Here is a 21,315-nt window from a genome sequence, read left to right as displayed (position 1 = left end):
GAATTTTATTTCTTATGCTGAAGACAAAATATTTTGTTGTCTCTAACGAAAGATCTCTGGCATCCGACAATAATTTCCACACCAACACTAAGCTGTATGAACTGGAGACACAACTACGTAAAATCGTTTTAAGGCTAAACTTAGACAAGTCAACACAACTGACAACTAATAAAAAGATAAAAAATCAAATCAAATTATCTATTAATGGAGCACAATTTAAGAAAGTCAGCTCATACACTGACCTAGGAGTGACATGGGACGAGGGCCTTACCTTCCAAAGGCACTTTCAGAACACGAGATAAAAAACTCTTGGCTGTAAGACAGAGATAATTGGGATTTGAAACCAGCAACTAGTGACCCAATATATCCAAAGATGTATCATTCCTGCATCCCTATATGCTTCGACAATTTGATCCTCTGCCCCAAATACCAATATTAGAAAATTTATCAGCCTGGAATACTGGTTGCTCTGGTGGTTGAATAGGATTGTCGGGAAGCCCTTCACAATTTCAAAATCCATACTGTATGCAAACTTGAATACAGCTCCGTGGATCCAGACGGTCAAATTACATAACATCTGCACTCTAGCACAATTTCTGACTGGAGTTTAGATGCCCCTCAAATTGAAAATCTTGTGGTCAGGTCTCGACCTGGAGCCTGACCACCTCCACTACCCTCATTGTCTCCGTAGCATTCTCCATAACATGGATGGATTAAGGCAGATGTTTCCTGCCAATACTCTGGAGCTCTTTAGAGACCTCAAAATAGACGCGGACAGGTACTGTCGTGAGAAAACTTAGAGGAAGCTCATTGCAGTGGATCTGTGTATGAAACTACACAGATCCACTGCAATGGATCTGTGTATGAAGCTACAAATATAATGAAGAATGCAATTCAAGAAAGACTTCAAGCACCCTTGAACTCTTAAAAACCTGAAATGAATGATTTATAGTGTCTTCAAAAGACTCTTATAGGACTGAGGATATTCCTTTGTGTTTAACAGAATGACTATCAGAAACAATTCATAGTGTAAATGACGATGTCATTTTTCTCGTGTATTTTGTAATTTTAATTTTTCTATATATGTATAATATTTTGTAATTTTAATTTTTCTGTATACGTATAATGTTTTGTAATTTTTCTATTTACGTATAATGTTTTGTAATTTTTTTATGTATGTATGATTTCTGTATCTATGTTTCCTCTCTATTTATTTATTTTGTTCATTTTTTTATATTTTATTCTATATTACTCTGTAATAAGTTTAGTTGGATGTATGTATTATCCACCCTCCTATATAATTTATGTACAGGGGGGTTTGTTAAATAAACTGATGATAATAATAATAATTATTGGGAGTTGGCCTGTCGGACACAGTACATAAAGCATAGACGTAAACATTAGTATTGATTTCTGCATCATGGTATCAAATTTTGCATTTTTCTCACTAATTAACATTAGAAGTTCATCAAAACTCTGTATTGACATTCTGTAAAATAAAAAAATAAAATTCTCGGGCGACTTCCTGTGTGTTTCACACATAACATAAAACTTTTTTTTTTAACCTATTTGAATTTACTGGATGAATCCACCATGTCGTTTTATCTTTCTACTCACAATCAGCACTACATATTAACGCAATACATCCAACTTCAGAAACATCCATCTTGAAACTGATAATAGAAAAAGTAAGTTGCTGGTGATATCCAATGAAATGTTAGAAGCATCCCGTCTAGTTTGAAACGATCTGATGTTAGGAGCGCTACGTGTAGTTTGATGTTTTGGAGGCGTTCACAATGCCAGCTTACACCCGTGCTTCACGCACTCGTATAATATAGTGTAGTATAGCATAGCCCTAAGAGTAAGAGATCTGCAAATTAACTTAACAAGTACAGGTTAATGTTGAAAAAAAAGTCGCGAGTTAGGGTTAAACATGAAAGTGTCTGCACTTCTGCCCAGACAAGATAGGGGAGTTTATGATGAGAGCCTTGTCTATCAATTCGGCCCTGAAGAGATTGTGCAAAGCTCATGGGATAGAATTTTTTTCAGCATGGTCTGTGCTTGCTAACAGGAGAGACTGCTTCTACAGGGATGGGATACACTTAAATAGAAAGGGTGCAAGAATGTGGAGACTAGGCACCTGTGAGGTGATCTGATTGAGGTGTATAAGGCCTTGAATGATTTAAGCAGGCTCAATGCTAATGGGATTCTTCTGCTTGCTCAGATTAAGAACCTGGGGGGGGGGTAGGGATTCAAATTGAGAATTCAATTTGAATTCAAATTCATGAATTAAAATTTATGAGAAAAGGCAGTTGTAGAATAGATGTGCAGAAATTTGCTTTTAGGCAGCAGGTAATTGATTGCTGGACCAGACTTCCCTCTATTGTTGTGGAAGTTGATAGCTTAAATAAATTTAAGGCTGAACTAGACAAACATTTGGAGTGAACGGATGGATGAAATGGGAATGTTTTTTTTTTTTTTTTTTTTTTGGCTGATGCTCTATAAGCTTGCTTTCTTGCATCGTATGCCTCAGCTAATGTTAATTCTAAAATATTTAAATAAACAAGAATAGAACACTATGTAAAATAAAACTAAATACAAAGAAAGCAAGGACAAAACTGATAAGATAATTGAATAGAGATGCTAAAATTGAATAACAAATAGTTTTTGGAATGCTATTTTGAAAGTGCCCCTGGCTAAGGTAAAGAAAGCTAACATAAGAACCACTAGAAATGTCACGTAACTTAAGCGGAAGATCAGTTTCGATACCGCATTCTAGTGCTTCTCGCTTGGTAAACAGACGGTAGGTGTTATCGGTCTGGAGCAGAAGTCGAGTACGATATATTGATTGACTGGTAGTCGTGGAAAACGATGAAATGATTGGTGGTGGGCGTGACAGACAACAAGCTACTGTGTAGTCATTGGTTGGTATTATGATGTGTATTTATGAGTAAAGAACGGTGTATTTAGTCTTGTAATGAACAGTAAACAGGTAATATCAGCGATGAATCTTTTAAAGATGGAAGAAATTTGTAAGGAAAATAAAACGTTGCTTGATTTTTTGATGAAAACTAAATAAATAAGGTCAAAATTGTACTGTTTTAAGTGCAATGATTATATTAAATTAATTTAATCATTTACAGAGTAATGTGGAAAGTTCTGGTATTGTAAAAAATGTTCTGGGTGAGTTTCTTTATTAAAACATAGTTTTATGGAAAATACAAAACTTTCATTAAAAAAGATAATGTATATTATATACTTTTGGTCAACATGCGTGCCAGTAACTATAACAGCATGCCATCTGGAGATTTCAAAAGTAACAGCAATTAAGTTTTATAAGAAACTAAGAGATATTTGCAAATTGCAGTTTTTAGAAAAACTCATTAAGTTGGGTGGATCAGGGAAAACTGAAGAAGCAGATGAAACTGTATTGATAAAACCAAAAGATCACAGAGGACGAAATTTAACTGCTAAGAAGAAATGGGTGTTTAGAGTACAGTAGACTCTCAATTTTCCAGGATAGATGGTTAAAAAAAAAAAAAAAAAAACCCTGTATAATCGATTTCCCTGGTAATCCAAAAATACAGCAAGTCCCTGACACACCTATGAGATGAGAATGTTCCAGGACTTATTACGTAAGTTGAGTTTTAACTCAGGAATGACTAATAAAATATTGTTACTATATACCTGATATGCCAAAATTACAAAAACTACAAAATATTTTATTATTATTATTAGCCATATGGTGCAAAGAAGCTTGAGGCTTCTCAGGACCCTGAGTGTGCCAAGCCCATACTCACCAGACATGAGCCCCTGGGATTATCCTCAGAAGAATGAATCAAAATGGTTATATATTTTTAATTAGTTCAATTAAAAACCTTATCTTGGGATGGCAGTAAAGTAGCCAGGGTGGCACATAAGAAAAGAAAACATAAAAAGGAAGAAAAAACGCATGTTATTGTACTGTAAAAACTAATACGTATTTCATAGCCTTGTTTGTTTATTATAGTTGACTTCATTGGTGCCGATCGCTTCGCCACTTATGGTATTCTGTATTTCTTCTTTATTGTGTTCCCATTGTACCCTGACAAATCTGAATTTTGCACGATACTTGTTAATGTTTGGCCATTTCCATACATCCTTATTATTTGGCTGCCGTAGCTGAGTGTTCAGGTGCACAGGTGCATAAGTACATGTGCTGTGAGTGACCACGATTCAAGCCTGTGACTGCTAAATATGGTGCTGTTTCTTGTATTCTGTCTCTTGTGAACTCCTCTGACCGTTTGGTCATCCCGGAGTATAAACAGAAAATTTATTTATTATTTTATTTTAATTTTCTGATACAACTCGATCGCTTTCCTTTTCTTCGTAGATTTACTAGTACTGCTGTCACTTATTCTCTTAGTCGGCACCACGAAAACAGTCCAAATTAAATTTTCTAGAAAGAACTTCGCAGGATTAAGGCAAAAACTCACTATCATCACCCCATGCAAGCTCACATTTTACTAAAGTTCATTTCCAGAGGTCAGTGCCATAAAATAATAAAAACAATTTGCACTTTCCGGGTTATTGGGCTTTTCTGTTAGTGCAATTCATTATAAACTGGTAGTAAACTCGATCTTATTGCATTTGCGATAATACCAATAGCTGGAATTCTGTAGGTTTTAGGTGAAATGTGTCTCCTTCACTGAAATCTTCAGTCATATAAAAAAATATATATATAAATAACGTAACTTAAGTTGCCGACTTACTGTATCAAAAAATTTTCAGCAACCTACGTAAAAATATAGCAATAGATAAAAAAAAAATGAAAAAACTTACCATGCACTTACTCATGTGTCCAATATGATGCTTCCCTTTATTTTTTACAATGACGTGTATGGTTTGGTCACCAACATTATAATGGTTCTTTAGAGATTTAACGGTTGCACTGTTTTCAAACTTTTGAATAATTTCAAGTTGTTGTTCAATTGAAAATAGAACTCTTGCCCATCATTTTCATGATTTCTAAACAAAAAAAAAAAAAAAGAATTCCGACATCCCTGACATAAATAATGAAACAAAATTTGCCCTTTTGCGGTGCGACAGAACACAACAATCGACAATGCACTAAAACAAACTAAACATTTGGTCTGTTTTTTTTTTTTTTTTTAGCAGCAGGGGTGAAGACAGCGCGGGGGTGCAAGATAAATAGGTACACTAATCTCCCAGTGATGACTAATAATGCCGCTTCTTGTTGCTTATTTACATCTGTTTATATCTTTATATTTATTACTTGAATTTTATATAATATTTCTAATCCGATCCCGGTAAATCGAGAGTCTGCTGTATTTGAAAGAGAATCAAATTTTGGCTTCATGAAATTCATAAAAAATCCAAAAGCAAAAACTCTTTTACGCATTATTAGAAAAGTAGTGAAGAAAAATACTACCATCATAACAGATGAATGGCATGGATATGCCATTCATCTGTTATGATGGTAGTTCACTGTTAACATTTAACGGTGAAACGCAAGGAGCATTTTGTAGATCCACATACTGCAACACATACAAATACAGTAATACCCCGACTTACGCTACCCCGACTTACGCGAACTCGGAGTTACGCGGTTCTTGATTTTTTCGTTTGGCAACGCTGCCGCCCACTATCTTCAAGGTCGTTTTTCATATGTTATCGATATACGGTGCGACGGCGGAGAATGAGAGCGAAAGATGAACAAAATTCAACTTTGCTGCTTTTATGTTTTTTATATCAGTGAAGGGGAAACACATTTCACCATAATAACGTAAAAACCAACACAATTCCAGCTATCGGTATCATCGCAAATGCAATTAGATCGAGTTTACTACCAGTTTATAACAGATTTCACTAGCAGAAACGCAACTGGATTTTTATTGTTTTATGGTGGTAACCCCTAGAAATGTGAGGTGTTAATAGCGTATCTCTGCCTTTATGGTGTTGTTTATTCAGTTGCTACATGCGCGCAGCTTTGTTTATGCGTATGAAGCGTGCCTCCTCGTTTTGTAATTGTGCTTTATTCCCTAAAAATGAGTAAAATACTTAATTAAAAGGTGTGAAAAGGAAGCGTCCTGGTGAAGACACTGCAGATTCAGAGAGAAAAAGAAAAGCAATTATCAATAAACAGAGGCGGACTGGGTCAAAAATTCTTACCCGGAAAAATTTATAGTGGCCTCATATTATGGTTTATGGCCAAAATCACACTGGCCCACCGGGGTTTCCCCGGTAAGGCTTATGGCCAGTCCGCCTCAGTCGATAGAGAAAAAATATGAAATTGTGAAACCCTTTGAGCGAAATGAAAGACCATGTGATATTGCACGTGCTACAGGCCTAAATGAAGCAACGGCGAAAAGCACATGACAATTGCAAACTTGACAGGTTGAAAATTGAAAAGGGCTCAATTGTAAAGGGCTTAAAAATTTTAGAAAACATAGACTCCAACGAAGAACGCGTTATAGCTACAAAGCAAGGAATAAAAAAATTATTAGCTTGCTACGAAGAAATTCTGCGTGAAAAAAAGAACGCGCTGTGTCGTCAGACGAATTTGTTAGATTTTATGAAGCCATCGACATCGAAATAACTTTTTAACGTAAGTCATTTGTTTTTTTTAATACATATTTTGTATTAATATGTATAAAGAACTGCAATTTTATTAATATTTTTCTTCTAAACTAGTGTTTTTGTTAGTCCTTGGTCCCAATTAAGCAAAATTTATATGTATTTATATGCAAAGTTGTACCCCGACTTACGCGATTTTCGTCGGACCCACCTATCGCGTAACTTCGGGGTATTACTGTAACATCGAAGCCCTGTGGAAAAGACTAAATGGCAGCTGTAAAGATACGTTGACGGGTCACGTAGAATGAATATGGGTGGCGTCAAATTTATGGGAAAAATCATGAAGATACTTTTCAGAATATTATTACCTAAATTGCAAATAGCTATTGAGGCCCAACTATATGATTTGTATTCATGAATTTTTTTTTTTTTTTTTGAAAAAGTTCCATTCCGTTCATTTTTATGTTCATTATGTTTTTTTCTCATTATTAAAAGCAGATTTTTGGAGTTAATGAGTGTTTTTACTATATTATTGATTTAGGTTTGGTTACGAAAAACGGAAAAGGTTTCTTTATTTTTTGTTTTATTTCATAACCGGACTTTAAATAATAGGTTAGGAAATAACAGAAAAAGTTTCCTTATATTTTGTGACCTAACCTTAAAGGTTAGGTTAGGAAATAATAGGAAAAGAAAGAAAGATTCTTTATATATATATATATATATATATATATATATTGTGAATTTAGCTATTGAGGTGTTGATTGATGTTATGATATGTGTATCTGCACGAGTGTCTTTTTAAAAAAATAAAAATAGTGTAATAAAAAAATTAATATTTTGTTAATATGTGCAAGTCCATCCATGATTCTAAAGAAGAAAGATCAGGTTACCCCTTCACTTCGGGAGGGGTTCAAGCTCACATTGGATTCAAGTGGATGTAACTTGACCTTTTTTCATTAGGGCATATTATTGAACAACAAAATAAAAATACAGTAATAAAAAAATTTATTTTTTGTTAATAAACAATTTATGCACTAGTCCGCCCATGATTCTAAAGAAAAAAGGTCAGGTTATCCCTCCACTTTGGAAGGGATTCAAGCTCCCATGGGATTCAAGTGACCTTTTTTCAACATTATGGAAAGCGTTCATTAGGGAAAGTGACCATTAATGCTTCTGAGATTAGGGCAAATGATACTAAACTGATGTTATCATCTGTTGTGTTCATCACCAATGAGCACATCGTTTGCCATGCCTGCCTGTCAATCAATATATTGTTCTCGACATCTGCTCCACACCGATAACACCTACTGTCTGTTTACTGAGCGAGCAGCGCTAAAGTGTGGTATTGGGTGACTAATTTTCCACATAAGTTAGCCAACGTTTCCCGTGTTGGCTTTCTTTACCTTCACCGTGGCCCTTTATTTCAACTTAAAGGAATGTTCAGCCTACAGTATTATAAATAGCAGTGAGTCTGTGTGATATGTGGTTTTCACCAGGAATGACTGGGCATAGTAACATATAACAAAAAAAAAAATAAATAAATAAAAAAAAAATACATGAAAAGAAACTGTTAATCAAGCACTGGCAATGTGTAATGTTTGGGGGTTTGATGCATGCTAGCACTTATTGCATTGCAGAAGAAATGGAAGGTGCCTCTGTAGCCAGGTGGGAAGGAGCAGCAGTGCGTAGTACACGCTTCTTGATTAGACCGGGGTTCAAGCCCGTCACCACCAAATACGGAGGATGCGGAAAGGTCAGGGAATGACTGCCGCATATTCCTGTAGCAATATGGCCTTAGTTGCTAATGCTCCTAAAAAAAAAAAAAAACCAACCAAAACCAAGAAATGGAAACAAACAGTGCCATTCTTTTTTTTAGTTGTTATGGTTTGATGTAGTAGTAGTAGTAGCAGTGGCATTTGATGCAAGAAAGCAAGTGTATGAGCTTATGCAGCATCAGCCAAAAAAAAAAAATATATATATCAAACCATTCCCTCCAAATGCCTGTCCAGTTCCTCCTTAAATTTATTCAACCTATCAACTTCCACAACGACAGATGGAAGTTTGTTCCAGCAATTAACCACCCGCTGGCTAAAGGCAAATTTCCGCACATCTAATCTACATCTGTCTTTTCTTAATTTGAATTTATGCCCCCTTAGGTTCGTAATCTGATCAAGTGGAAGGATCCCATCAGAATTCAGCGTGCTCAACCCATTCAAAGCCTTATATACCTCAATCAGATCACCGCGCAGGTGCCTAGTCTCCAGCCACTGCAATTTGCAGAACTTAAGCCTCTCTTGGTAAGAGGATCCCTTCATTCCCCTCACCAATCTTGTTGCCCTTCTCTGTACACGCTCAAGTAAATCTACATCCTTCTAAAATGAGGCCTCCAGACCTGTATGCAGTACTCAAGGCGTGGCCTGACCATTGTCTCTACATTGTGTACAATGTAGAGACACATTTTACAACTGCAGTCTGCAGGACACTTGTGTAAAAAAAAAAAAAAAAAAAAGCATTCTGCAGTGTGATTGAGTGCTAGCATGCTCTATTGTATTGTCATTGTTTGATTGATTAACTGTTTTTTTTGTTTTTTTTTAATACATTCCATTAAGTAATAAAGGGGCACCTCATTCAAAGGCTACTTGTTATTTACTTTTTGATTTTTATTCATTGGTTTTATCAGTTTTATCCTTACTTTAGTTGTATTTACCTTTATCATATTCAAAATGTTATTCTTGTTTATGTAAATATTGTTTTATTAAATTTAATTTTAATTACTATGTTTTTCAGTAGTTGCAGAAACCTTCCACCGTGTTTTCCAACACCCAGGAATTAATTTTTTTTCTGATATAATATTCCTCTTTCAGCACTTGATGCATTAACCAATACTTTCAATTTTTCAATTTTCTTTACTGCGTTCCTAGCAAATAAATGTGTGTTTGTTTGTGTCTTTAATAATTCCAACACTGCTTATATAATTGCTGTTCCTGTGTGGACTTTCAGCCCTGTATTCCCCCCCCCCCACACACACACCTTCCTGCCACTTTTCAGTCTACCACATAGCCTGATATCAAAAATGCAAGAATCAGTTTCACATATGTTTATGGCTTTCATAAAATTACTAGGCTGTGTATCACCTCCTCAAAACTAGCAGTTTTCTGAACCACTTGACATTGCCTCAATAACATCAGCAAATATTCTTCTGAAGCCTCTTCTGTTCAAGTGTAACCCATCTTTATCAAAGCAGTCCCTCTGTTAATAAGTATTTAAAATAAATAAATGCACATGGCATAATACTTTAAGAGTTTGGTATCTATATAATATCGGTGTTTTGATACACCATAGACACTCTTAAAAAAACTACAAAGTAGTTGTTGTGGGCATCATTTGCTCTTTCTCATATTGTGCTCTGCCTTCACGACGAGTTGCCATGATGCTGCACTACCTCGAATAAGTAACGCTTCACTAATAGAGAAGGCTATTGTTACTTATTCTCAGTGAGTACCACCACCCAGACATGTTTCAAGGCTATTGGCCTATCATCAGTGGGTGGGCAGGTACCCTAGTATTGCAGACATGACGACCCAGTTGTGAAGTTAATCGCACAATATGAGAGATGCCAAAAGGTGTATAAGATAATATTTAAAATAAATAAATCTCTCATATTGTGCGATTAACTTCACAACTGGGTCGTCATGTCTGCAATACTAGGGTACCTGCCCACCCACTGATGATAGGCCAATAGCCTTGAAACATGCTGGGTGGTGGTACTCACTGAGAATAAGTAACAATAGCCTTCTCTATTAGTGAAGCGTTACTTATTCGAGGTAGTGCAGCATCATGGCAACTCGTCGTGAAGGCAGAGCACAATATGAGAAAGAGCAAATGATGCCCACAACAACTACTTTGTAGTTTTTTTAAGAGTGTCTATGGTGTATCAAAACACCGATATTATATAGTTAATAAGTATATATAGGTCATACTGAGTCATACTGCTTTGATTTGTAATGCTCTCTCATCATGAACTCCTTCCTGTCATGCCTTAGTGAAATTACCTCAATATGATACGTAGAAAACTTCCTAATGACACTCTCCAGCAAATAAACGAATATAAAATTAATGCAAAAATTCTCTCTCTCTCAGGGTAATTCAGAAATGTTTTTTTTTTTTTTTTTTGGCTGGTGCAGCATAAGCCTCAGGCTTCCTTGCACTATATAGCTAATAATAATAATAATAATAGTAAACTTTTTTTTCATTTTTGAAGGGGTCCATAGATCTCAGTAGTTTGGGAACCACTGGACGAGAGTCATCTCTATTGACTGGAAGATATCAGAGAGTCTCTAACATCTTCCAGTGTTGAGCAGTTGGATGGAAATGGTTGATGAGCCAGTGTGTAAACTCTTCAATAGTTTGGCTGGATGGTCCAGGTGGTTTTTAGACAGATGCAAAGTAAAAGAAAATATATTGATACATCAAGCACTCCATGATTGTTTCAAAGGATTGTGTATTGCTTGAGCAGAGTGAATAAAGGGACAATGGAGAACAATGTGGGATTGAACAGTATTTCCACACCACCTCCAATTCTACAATCCAGTGAAGTGTAGAGTACAAAATCCTACAAGAGTAGCACATAAGAGGAAATAATGGTTCATGTCTAACCAAGTTTTGGGAAGGCATATAACATTAGCTGATATTGCAAGTACAAATGGTACAATGGAGTCAAATTTATTCCTTATTGATTGGACGGTTTGAAATATAATCCTTATGATATGGGAATCTTATGATCCTTTGCCTTGAAGAAAGTCTTTGTTGGCAGAATCCTGGGGCTAGGAGGTATCTGTCAAGAGTGATCCTGACTGGGATTGTAGATAGCTCACTTATGGAGGGGATAGGGCTGCATTGACTATTGTTTTTTGCCCGCAAGGTATGTTGATGACGGGTTTCTATCAAAATACCAGGGGGTTGCTGGTGAGATCAGGGACACAGATTATCGTAACACATTCCTGGGTTGTGCTCTGATTTCTTCTGCTGATATATAACTGTCTGTGGAGCATGTTTCCTATTGATAAAGTTAGCCTGGGCTCCTGAAAGCAGTGGGTATTTCTTATTTCATCACATTGCTTTTCTTCATGTATTTTTATTAATTTGTATTCACATTTCTTTTAAAATTTTTAATAAAAGCTATTTTATTTATTAATTTTGTGTTTCAGGGATACAATCAGAAATTCATATTGACAAGTGTGAACTGTTATTGAGGGCTGCATTCTATATATCATCTATATTAATTTGTTTATTATTTGCACATACAAAAAGTCAGCTTCTATTTTAAAGTTAACTGAAACTAAGTTTAGTTTGTTAGTATCTTTGATAATTAAACTAATAGTAAGACATTTATAATAATTTGAACTAATAATAGTTTGGAAGTGTAAATGCAATCTGGGAGACTGCATTTACACTTCCTACCCTGGTTGTGTGCTACTGCTGTGTTTTCTGTACAGTCAGAACAACCAAGAATTTTTTTGATGAATTTCTTACTTGAAAGAATTTTTCATGTTATAAAACTGGCAGTCATTGATTCGTATAGTTAGTTTTGTTTGGCGCCAACTATCAGTACCAACTGAAATGCAGTTTTTAAAGTAACTGCAATTGTATTGAAAATTACATAATATCTTTCATTTTGTGTTCTCATTCTCATATTAATTTTGAATTTTGTGTACAGGATTATACAGATGGAAAAATTATGCCATATTTAACAGAATATACAGAATTTATAAGTCAGCTAACTGGTCAAGAGGTGTGTATATTTTATTTTTTTGAGAAGGAATAATAATGTGAAATTTAGACTGGACACTTATTTTGCTAAATTATTTTCAGAGATTATTATATATACATAATCTTATGATATGTGCACACACATATAATAAACCAGCCAACTACATACACTTCCCTTTCTAAAGGGTGGACAGAGAATGGCTAATAGCAATAAACATTTATTAGTGTGTAAACTGCCTACAGCAGTAAAAGAGAGCTAACCATCTTTTAGCTTAGCTAGAAGGAATGAATAACAGAAAGGACTGATATTGTGTAAGAGGAATAGGGGTGGGAATAAAAGCATTCTTTTCTAAAATAATATACAACCAAATAAGAAAAAACAAATTTCATCAGATATTGAAACTGCTTAATAGAAAGTGAAAGCATATGAAAAATTGGTCATTATTATTTGTGAAAAATTAATTATGAAATGTAAATTATTTATGAACCTAGCATTAATTGCCATTTTAGTATTAATACGAAAAAACAATTATGTAAAGCTTATGCAGTATCTGTAAAATAAATAAAAAATAAATTAATGAAATAAAATAAAAATATAAATAAGATAAAATAGAATCTCCCTTGTTTTTTATTTTATCTAATCCCACTTTAAAAATGTATATACGCTTTCTGCCTCTAAAAGGCTAGGTGGTAATTTGTTCCAATAGTTAATTGCCCTTTGCTAAGGCAAATTTATGAATATCTCTCTTTAATTTGAATTTGTCCCCTTATTTGCTTCAACCAAGAAGAGAAAATATGGCTCCATCATTAATTTGGATGAATCCGTTTTTATTGCTTGAAGCACTTCTATTGAATCCTCATATAGTTTCGAAACTTGGCATTCTACAGAACTTAAGTTATATCTTGTATGAATCTCTGTCCTTACATCTACAACTAGTCTGCCATCCCTTTTAAGAAAGTGCACCTTTTCTGAAATGAGGCCACCTGACCTGTATATGCTATTTACAGAGTGGCCTGACCAGTGATTTCTACACTGGGATTATTACCTCCTTATCTCTATTTGCAAAATTTCTGAATATGATTGAGATTCTCTCACATGTGCTGTTCTTGCAGTCTTACTGTACTATTAAGAGAATCTCATGTTAGACTGTAGTACAAGTTGTTCTTTTCATCTTCATAATTTCATTTGAGATTACTGTCAACCAGATGCAGAACCTGCCATTTTTATAATAGTTGTGTAATCTCTCAAAGGTGTTATGGCAACATACCTTGATTCTCACTGTTAAAAAATTTATCCACCTTAATATCGTTGGCACATTTCAAAATGACTCTTGTGATAGCATCATAAATATCATTAATGAAAATTAAAAACTATGAAAATTATTTTAGAAAAAGAATTCTTTTGTAAAGAACAAAAATCAAATTAAATTAAATCTTTTGATTAGATTTTAGTTTCTCTTAAGTTCTTTCAAAAATCATTGTAGACTTCATCTTACAAGTAGTAAGTTAAGTCAGTAAAGAAAAGACAACTTTCCCTTTATTCTTATTAGAGTTACTAATCCAACTAACCTAACAACTGCATGCTTGGCCACTTGTGGCATTACTCCTGCTTCCCGTGGCAGGGCCGGTAACCTGAGTGGTAAAATCAACCCTCAGGGCCAAAAGGAGTATAAAATGGAGAAAGAAACCTTTCCTCCACTTGATCCATTGAGATCACCTACCGATACGGACCAACCTGATCGTGACCATTATCAAAATAAAAGGCAAAAAAAAAAGATCCATGTCAACAAGACCACCCAGCCTTTCTCCTAATACGTTCACTGTCGGACTATCCTGTGAGAAAATTATCCCCATTTCTAATTCAGAAATGCTTGGAAAATGCTGCAGGAACACCAAAGATGGTAAAATCAACAGTCTGGAGATCTGCTGGTAGAAACAATAAAACCAAATCATTCAGAAAGATTAATGAAACTGACCACCTTTGGTGGAATACCAGTGAAAATTACACCACATGCCACTCTGAATACCCCCAATAGAGCTATAGCACAGTGGGATCTCATTAATATCTCAGAGGAAGAAATTGTGCAAGATTTGGCTGATCAAAGAGTCATACAAGCAAAGAGAATATTAATCAAGAAAGATGGGAAATTAATGCCTACACGGAACCTAATACTGACTTTCAGTACCCCAATTTTACCAATAACAATTAAAGCAGGGTATCTAAATTGTCACATATGTCCATATATACCGAATCCCATCAAGTGTTATAAGTGCCAGAAATATGGACACTCCCAGGTAGCATGCTGTGGCACTATGATATGCCCAAATTGTGGTTCAACAGAACACACCCAAGCTGACTGTACTGTAACCACCTTCACCTGCCCCAGTTGCAAAGGTAATTATCTGGATATTCAAAAAATTGTGAAGTGTAGAAAGCAGGAAAAAATATACAAAACAGAAAACAAGGTAACATACCAGGAAGCCAAAAAGAGCATCATGCAGTTTATGCCGAAATGCACACATGCACAAGCAGCTCAACAGAATGTTTCTATTGCTACTCAGACTGACATCTCAGTCCCTCCAAACACTTCAATTGCCGATTGGGCCAGGTCCCTGCTTAATGCTAAGCCACAACCTGCCAAACAGTCTACAAGAACAAGAAAGTAATACTCCAATTTCCGTTCCACCCAATATACCTACAACTACTAAAAAAGCAGACAAACCTGCACCAACGGATCATATCCATACCAAGAAAAAATCCCCCGTACATATGGATGTTGACAACAAAGTTGAAACAGGTTGTTACATCTTCATGCAGAAGAAGATATGGATACAGAGTGACCGGCATTCCCCAAAAGATAGACATAAAACTGAACGATACAAACAAACTGCTCAAAAAAAAAAACACAACTCCAAAAACCATGTAATGCAGCACATACTTCAGTGGAATTGTAGAGGCATGCGTGCCAATACAGATTACAGCTAAGGTAAAGAAGGCCTACACGAGAAGCATGCAAAAGTTCAATGAAATTTACCGGTAAAAGTACTTTTCCGTAACGGCATTTGTATTGTTGCTCGCTCGGTAAACAGACAGTGCGTGTTATCGGTCTGGAGTAGAAGTTGAATCCTACAGGAGCTTGAAACCCTCCCGAAGTGGAGAGGGGGTAACCTGATCTTTTTTCTTTAGAATCAATAATTGAATTAACTAATTGAATCACAAACAGAGTCATATTGGAAGTTCTGGCATCGTAAAAAAATGTTCACCGGTAAACCTTTTGGAAGCTTGCCGTGCTTCTCATGTTTGTTCCTTTGCCTTTTTTTTTTTTTTTTTCTTAATAAACAATTTATCTACTAGTCCACCACTGATTCTAAGAAAAAGGTCAAGTTACTCCCTCCACTTCGGGAGGGTTTCAATCTCCCATTGGATTCAATTTCTACTGCTGACCAATAACACCCACTGTATGTTTACTGAGCGAGCAACAATACAAATGCCATTACGGCAAAGTACTTTTACTGGTAAATTTCATCGAACTTTTGCATGCTTCTTGTGCAGGCTTTCTTTACCTTCGCCCAGACAACTTATAAGACCTGATTAATAGATATAATCCAATGATAGTTTGTTTACAAGAAACCAATTTAACGCCGCAAGTAACTCTCTCAATCAAAAACATCACAATGTGTAGAAAAGACAGGAATACTGCAAGATCTGCACATGGAGGGGTGGCGATCTTAGTAAACTCTAAAATTTGCATCTCGAATTATCTCTCTACAGATGGACTTGGAAGCTGTTACTGTGTGTGTGGCTCTTGGAATAATGCTAATGCTAGTTTCAATATACCTTCCGCCAAACAGTCCCGTCACACTAAAAGAACTAGAAGATCTTATAGTTCAAGTGCCAACACCCTTCTGTCTCCTCTGTGACTTCATTGGGCATCACCCATTGTAGGGATCATCCCGCATGGATCAAAGAGAACATCTGATTGAGACTTTACTGAACCAACAGCAGTTAACGTTATTAAATACTGGCCATCACACTTATATTCATCTTCCCACAGGATCCACCTCAGCAATTGACCTATCCATCTGCTCTCCCATATGTTCCCCAGTATGGAGTGGTCAATCTTAGAAGATCCACACAACAGTGATCATCTTCCAATTATATGCAAAATTCAGACAAAACAATCCCAATGTCCCGACCACAGAATGAAATGGAAGTTCTCAAAAGCAAATTGGGCAAAATACTCAAGCTGTGTGTCCTTTGATGATCAATTTATAAAAACACAATCTATAGACAAAGTCACTGAGCACATTACCACAAATATTCTGGCAGGAGCTTCTGAAACAATTCCTCAATACTCTGCAGACCAACACAGATATGCAAAACACTGGTGGAATGAGGCTTGCAATAGTGCCAAAAGAGAAAAAAATAAAGCCTGGAATCAGTTTCGTAGGTCCCCCACAACAGCCAACCTCATATTATATAAACAACAAAAGGCAAGGGCAAGATAAATAAGAAGAAAAGCAAAAAAAAACTGCTGGATAAAGTTTTCCAGTACAATCACGAAGGACACCAGCAGTCAGATAATATGGAAAAAAATCCAACAATTAAATAATAAATACATTCCATTTACTGCTCCAATCCTGATTAGAAATGGATGAGAACTGTCCTCCCCTAAAGAAATAGGCAGTTTTCTTGGAGAAACTTTTAGTGAAATATCAGCACCATCCACATATGACAATTCATTCCTGAAAATTAGAACCTCAGCAGAAAAATATAAAATAAATTTTAATACCACATGACCTATTTCTTATAATCAGCCCTTCAACTTAACTGAACTCCAAGAAGCCCTAAACAGATCAGCAAAAAAGAGCGCAGCAGGACTGGTTGGAATCTAATACATAATGCCCAAACAACTGAATAACACATCTTTAAAATTATTACTATTCTATAATCGGATTTTCCTTGAATGTGTTTATCCTTCCTCATGGCATCACGCAGTAATTCTTGTTTTTCCTAAACCGGAGAAGGATCAATCAGTTCTCCAAAACTACCAACCAATTTCTCTCACCAGCTGTCTCGGTAAATCACTCGAAAAAATGATACACAGCAGACTAAAATGGATCCTTGAAAGTAAAATGCTGTTAAATAGCAACCGATACGGTTTCCGCAAAAACAGATCCTGCTTCGATCTTATGATAAGAGCTGAAACCAATATTCGCAATGCTTACGTTAAAAATCAACATCTAGTGATGGTCAGTCTAGACATCGAAAAAGCTTTTGACACCGCATGGAGGTATGGCATTCTTCGAGAGCTATATTCCATGGGATTGAGAGGACATTTACCACAATTCATTCAGAATTTTCTTAAGCACAGAACCTTTCAAGATCGTCACCAGAATGTACTGTCTTCTTGTTTTATCCAGGAAGAAGGGGTGCCCCAAGGGTCCATACTTAGTGCTACCCTCTTTGCAATTAGGCTAAATACCATGACACTGAATATTCCTAGAAGTATAGAGATATATATGTATGCTGACGATATTGCCATATCATACCATTCATCAAACATTAATACCATTGAGAGACAGCTACAACTTTCCATAAATAAGCTGGAGACATGGACTTAACAAAATGGTTATCGTCTATCAGAACAAAAGACTATTGCAATCCATTTCTGTAAAAAATGCAAATTACATCCAGAACCTGAACTTAAATTAAGAAATCATCCAATCCCTCTTGCCAGCAATATCCGCTTTTTAGGTTTAACACTAGATGTGAAATTAAATTTTTCCATGCATATAAGCTATCTTAGAACCATCTGTTTGAAAAAACTCAATATACTTAGAGCTGTCTCTGCCATAGCAGGGGGGGGAGATGCAGATGGATACACTCTTCTGCACTTGTAGTATCATTCTCTCATCAGGTTGCATCTAGACTATGGTGCAATCGTCTACGACTCAGCCAGGAAAAGTGTGCTTACAAAACTAAATACCATACAACACAGTGCTCTTCGCACTGTCTTGGGGCCTTCCGAATTTCCCTGGTCCAAAGTCTCTATATAGAGGCAAACGAACCTCCACTCCACCTCAGGAGGAAAATGTCACTACTCACCTACGCAGCCAGACTTAAAAGCCTTCCAGATCATCCCAATTAACCACTACTCTTCAATCCTGAATGGATAATATTTTATAACAATAAGCCCACAGAAAACAGACCTACTGGTGTTAGATTACAAGAGTTGATTCACTGCTGGAACGTACATTTTGAAAACACACTCAAAGAAACTAAAATACCTGGTCCACAAACCTACCATACTGTGACACATATTTCCAACAATGGGGGAAAAAGTTCCTTGAAAACTGTAATATCAAACAACTGCACGAAGAGCATGTTTATAGCAATGCACAGAGCTGTATAATATATACTGATGGCTCAAAATCAGACGATGCTGTAGGTGCTGCACCAGTTTTTTCCCTCCTTCACAGTGTCTATATCTCTCCCGACTGAATGCAGCAGCTATACTGCAGAACTGTATGCAATCCAGCTAGCTATTGAGAATATCAATGTTCATCTCAATGCCAGTAGTTTAATATATTCAGACTCCATGAGTGCGCTGTCTGCAATAAGTAATATATTCTCAACTCCACATCCCATAGTAAAAGAAAAATGGTCTGGTCTAAATCATTTACGGAATAGCAATCATACTCTAAGCTCCTGTTGGGTTCCAGGGCATGCTGGCATCATAGGTAAGCAGACCAGGCAGCCAAATATCCAAATAGTACTGCACCTCCATCTTACCAAGTACCCTATATAGATTTACTAACACATATCCAAAATATCTGTAGAGACCAGTGGTTAAACATTTGGAAGACCCATATGAGCAATAAATTGTTTGAAATTAAACGTGAACCACAACTGTGGAACTCCAGCTACAGGCGAAACAGGCACGAAGAGGTAATACTGGCAAGACTACTCATAGGGCACACACACCTGACCCACCTGTTCCTGCTCATGGGCGTAATCCTCCTATATGCATGCATTGTTCATCACAACTTACAATCCGGCATATTCTCTTAGACTGTTCAATTCATTCTCACATCAGAAATCATACTTTCTGTCTCTGTCACAAATGCAAGAACCCTTATCACTACCTGATAAGGGTTCTTGCATTATCTAAATATACACTATCATAACCCTTGTTCCCCACCTGTTGGGAAACAATGCTAATCTGGACGAGCTCTTTGCTTATCTTAAACAAACCAGACTATATGAATATTTCTAAAATCAAATAATTCTTCAGCATCTATCCAAATACCAGAATAGGCACATTTTGGCCTAAGTTGTCCTTGTGCCAATAAACATCTATCCCACCAACCAACCAACCCTAACAAAATATACATTGCCACTCCCCTTTAATATCATTACTATTGTGTGATTCCTATTCTTAATAATTCATTCCATAATTCTCCGTCACAAATTTTTGACTTAGAGGTCTATAGTTGTCTGAATTACCCGTGGAATCCCTTCCTTTTGGCGAGAATATTTGTGCATTTCCAATTTACTGGAACATCATCTGAGTGTAAGGATGCCTCTTAGACTCAGATGTGAGTGTACTGAAAATTATTAACACCACCTACAAATAATTAACACAGCAATGCAAATTTGTGTTGACAAAGTGATTTCATAAATATAAACAGCTTTCGGTTTCTCCCATGCAGAACAATAATGCTCAATTATTTCAAAAAAAGATTATTTACATTTCTGCAATAAAAATTTTCCAGTGCATTTGAATGTACTGTATTATATTCATTTGAATATAGCTTGTAATAAATGTGCTCATTAAATGTTACCAAACTGCTACCTCTCCATCAAATGATGATCCATCAAAACGAGTTAAAAAAGTTATCTGAAAGTGGAAAATGTTCCAAAATATTCAAATGTGAAAGAGGAATCCATAAGTAGCAAAGTAAGCAAGTAAGAAACAATAGAACTTTGGTTTTCAGTGACAATATTGATAATGAACAATGTCCATAATAACCATGATATGTACTTTGTTCTGATGTGTATTTGTATGTATTTATTTGTCTTGGGCGGCACCTGGAACGTTAGTTCATCTCCGCCTCGTTAACTTATACAAATATACAAAGAGTAAATACTGTACAAAAGAAAACCTCAACAGATTGAGGTAAACACAGATAATTTCAAAGTAAACAATGAAAGTAATCTTATGCATATTAACATAAAAAAAAAAAAAAAAAAAAAAAAACAAGTTCAAAGAAAATAATTAAGGATAACAGTACCCATTCAACCGACAAAACTTTGCACAAGCCCAGAAGTCTTAAACAAACCTTAAAAACAGTTGAGGTTAAATCCAGTAAGTCCTGCAGTCATTAGTAGCAAAGTCACAGTTAATCACCAATCCTCAGTCGTGCTGTTTCCAAGGCCTTTTTGTAGACAGGACAGTTGCTATCTCTCACCGAATGGTGAAAGTCACGTTTTCCTCTCTTACAATTGATACACGATGGCTCTTCGTTTTTATTAGGACACTCGTTAAACACATGACCACCCTGTGCACAGTGACTGCAAGACGGGGACTCGCGCGTGCAGTACTGAGCGGTGTGACCGTATCCCAAGCAGTGAAAGCATTTCGTCACAACAGTATAAGGTCTGTGTCTGTGGGAACTCCAGGCAAGAAATATGCGCTCCAGAGTAATTATATGTTTGTAAATCTTGGGAGAAAAACTAACAGCCCAATTTACAGATAAATTTGACCTTGCTTTAGTTGAGAAACAAAAGAAAGTTCCGTTCTTAACCTCCTCAAATGTAAAATCCGAATCGCCAAGATTTTTGTTATATAAATTTTCAAGTATCTCGTCACGTGTCAATTCCTTTGGGACATCATAAATCAGTACAGTGGGGTTTCCCTTTCGAGGAACACCTGAGCTGATACCTGCAGATGTAAAAGACTCCGA

The sequence above is a fragment of the Mastigoproctus giganteus genome, chromosome 12, assembly GCF_048544385.1.
Source record: "Mastigoproctus giganteus isolate SK-2022 chromosome 12, ASM4854438v1, whole genome shotgun sequence".
Taxonomy (NCBI): Eukaryota; Metazoa; Arthropoda; class Arachnida; order Uropygi; family Thelyphonidae; genus Mastigoproctus; species Mastigoproctus giganteus.
The sequence above is the reverse complement of the archived record's forward strand: the minus strand, read 5'-3'. Positions refer to the sequence as shown.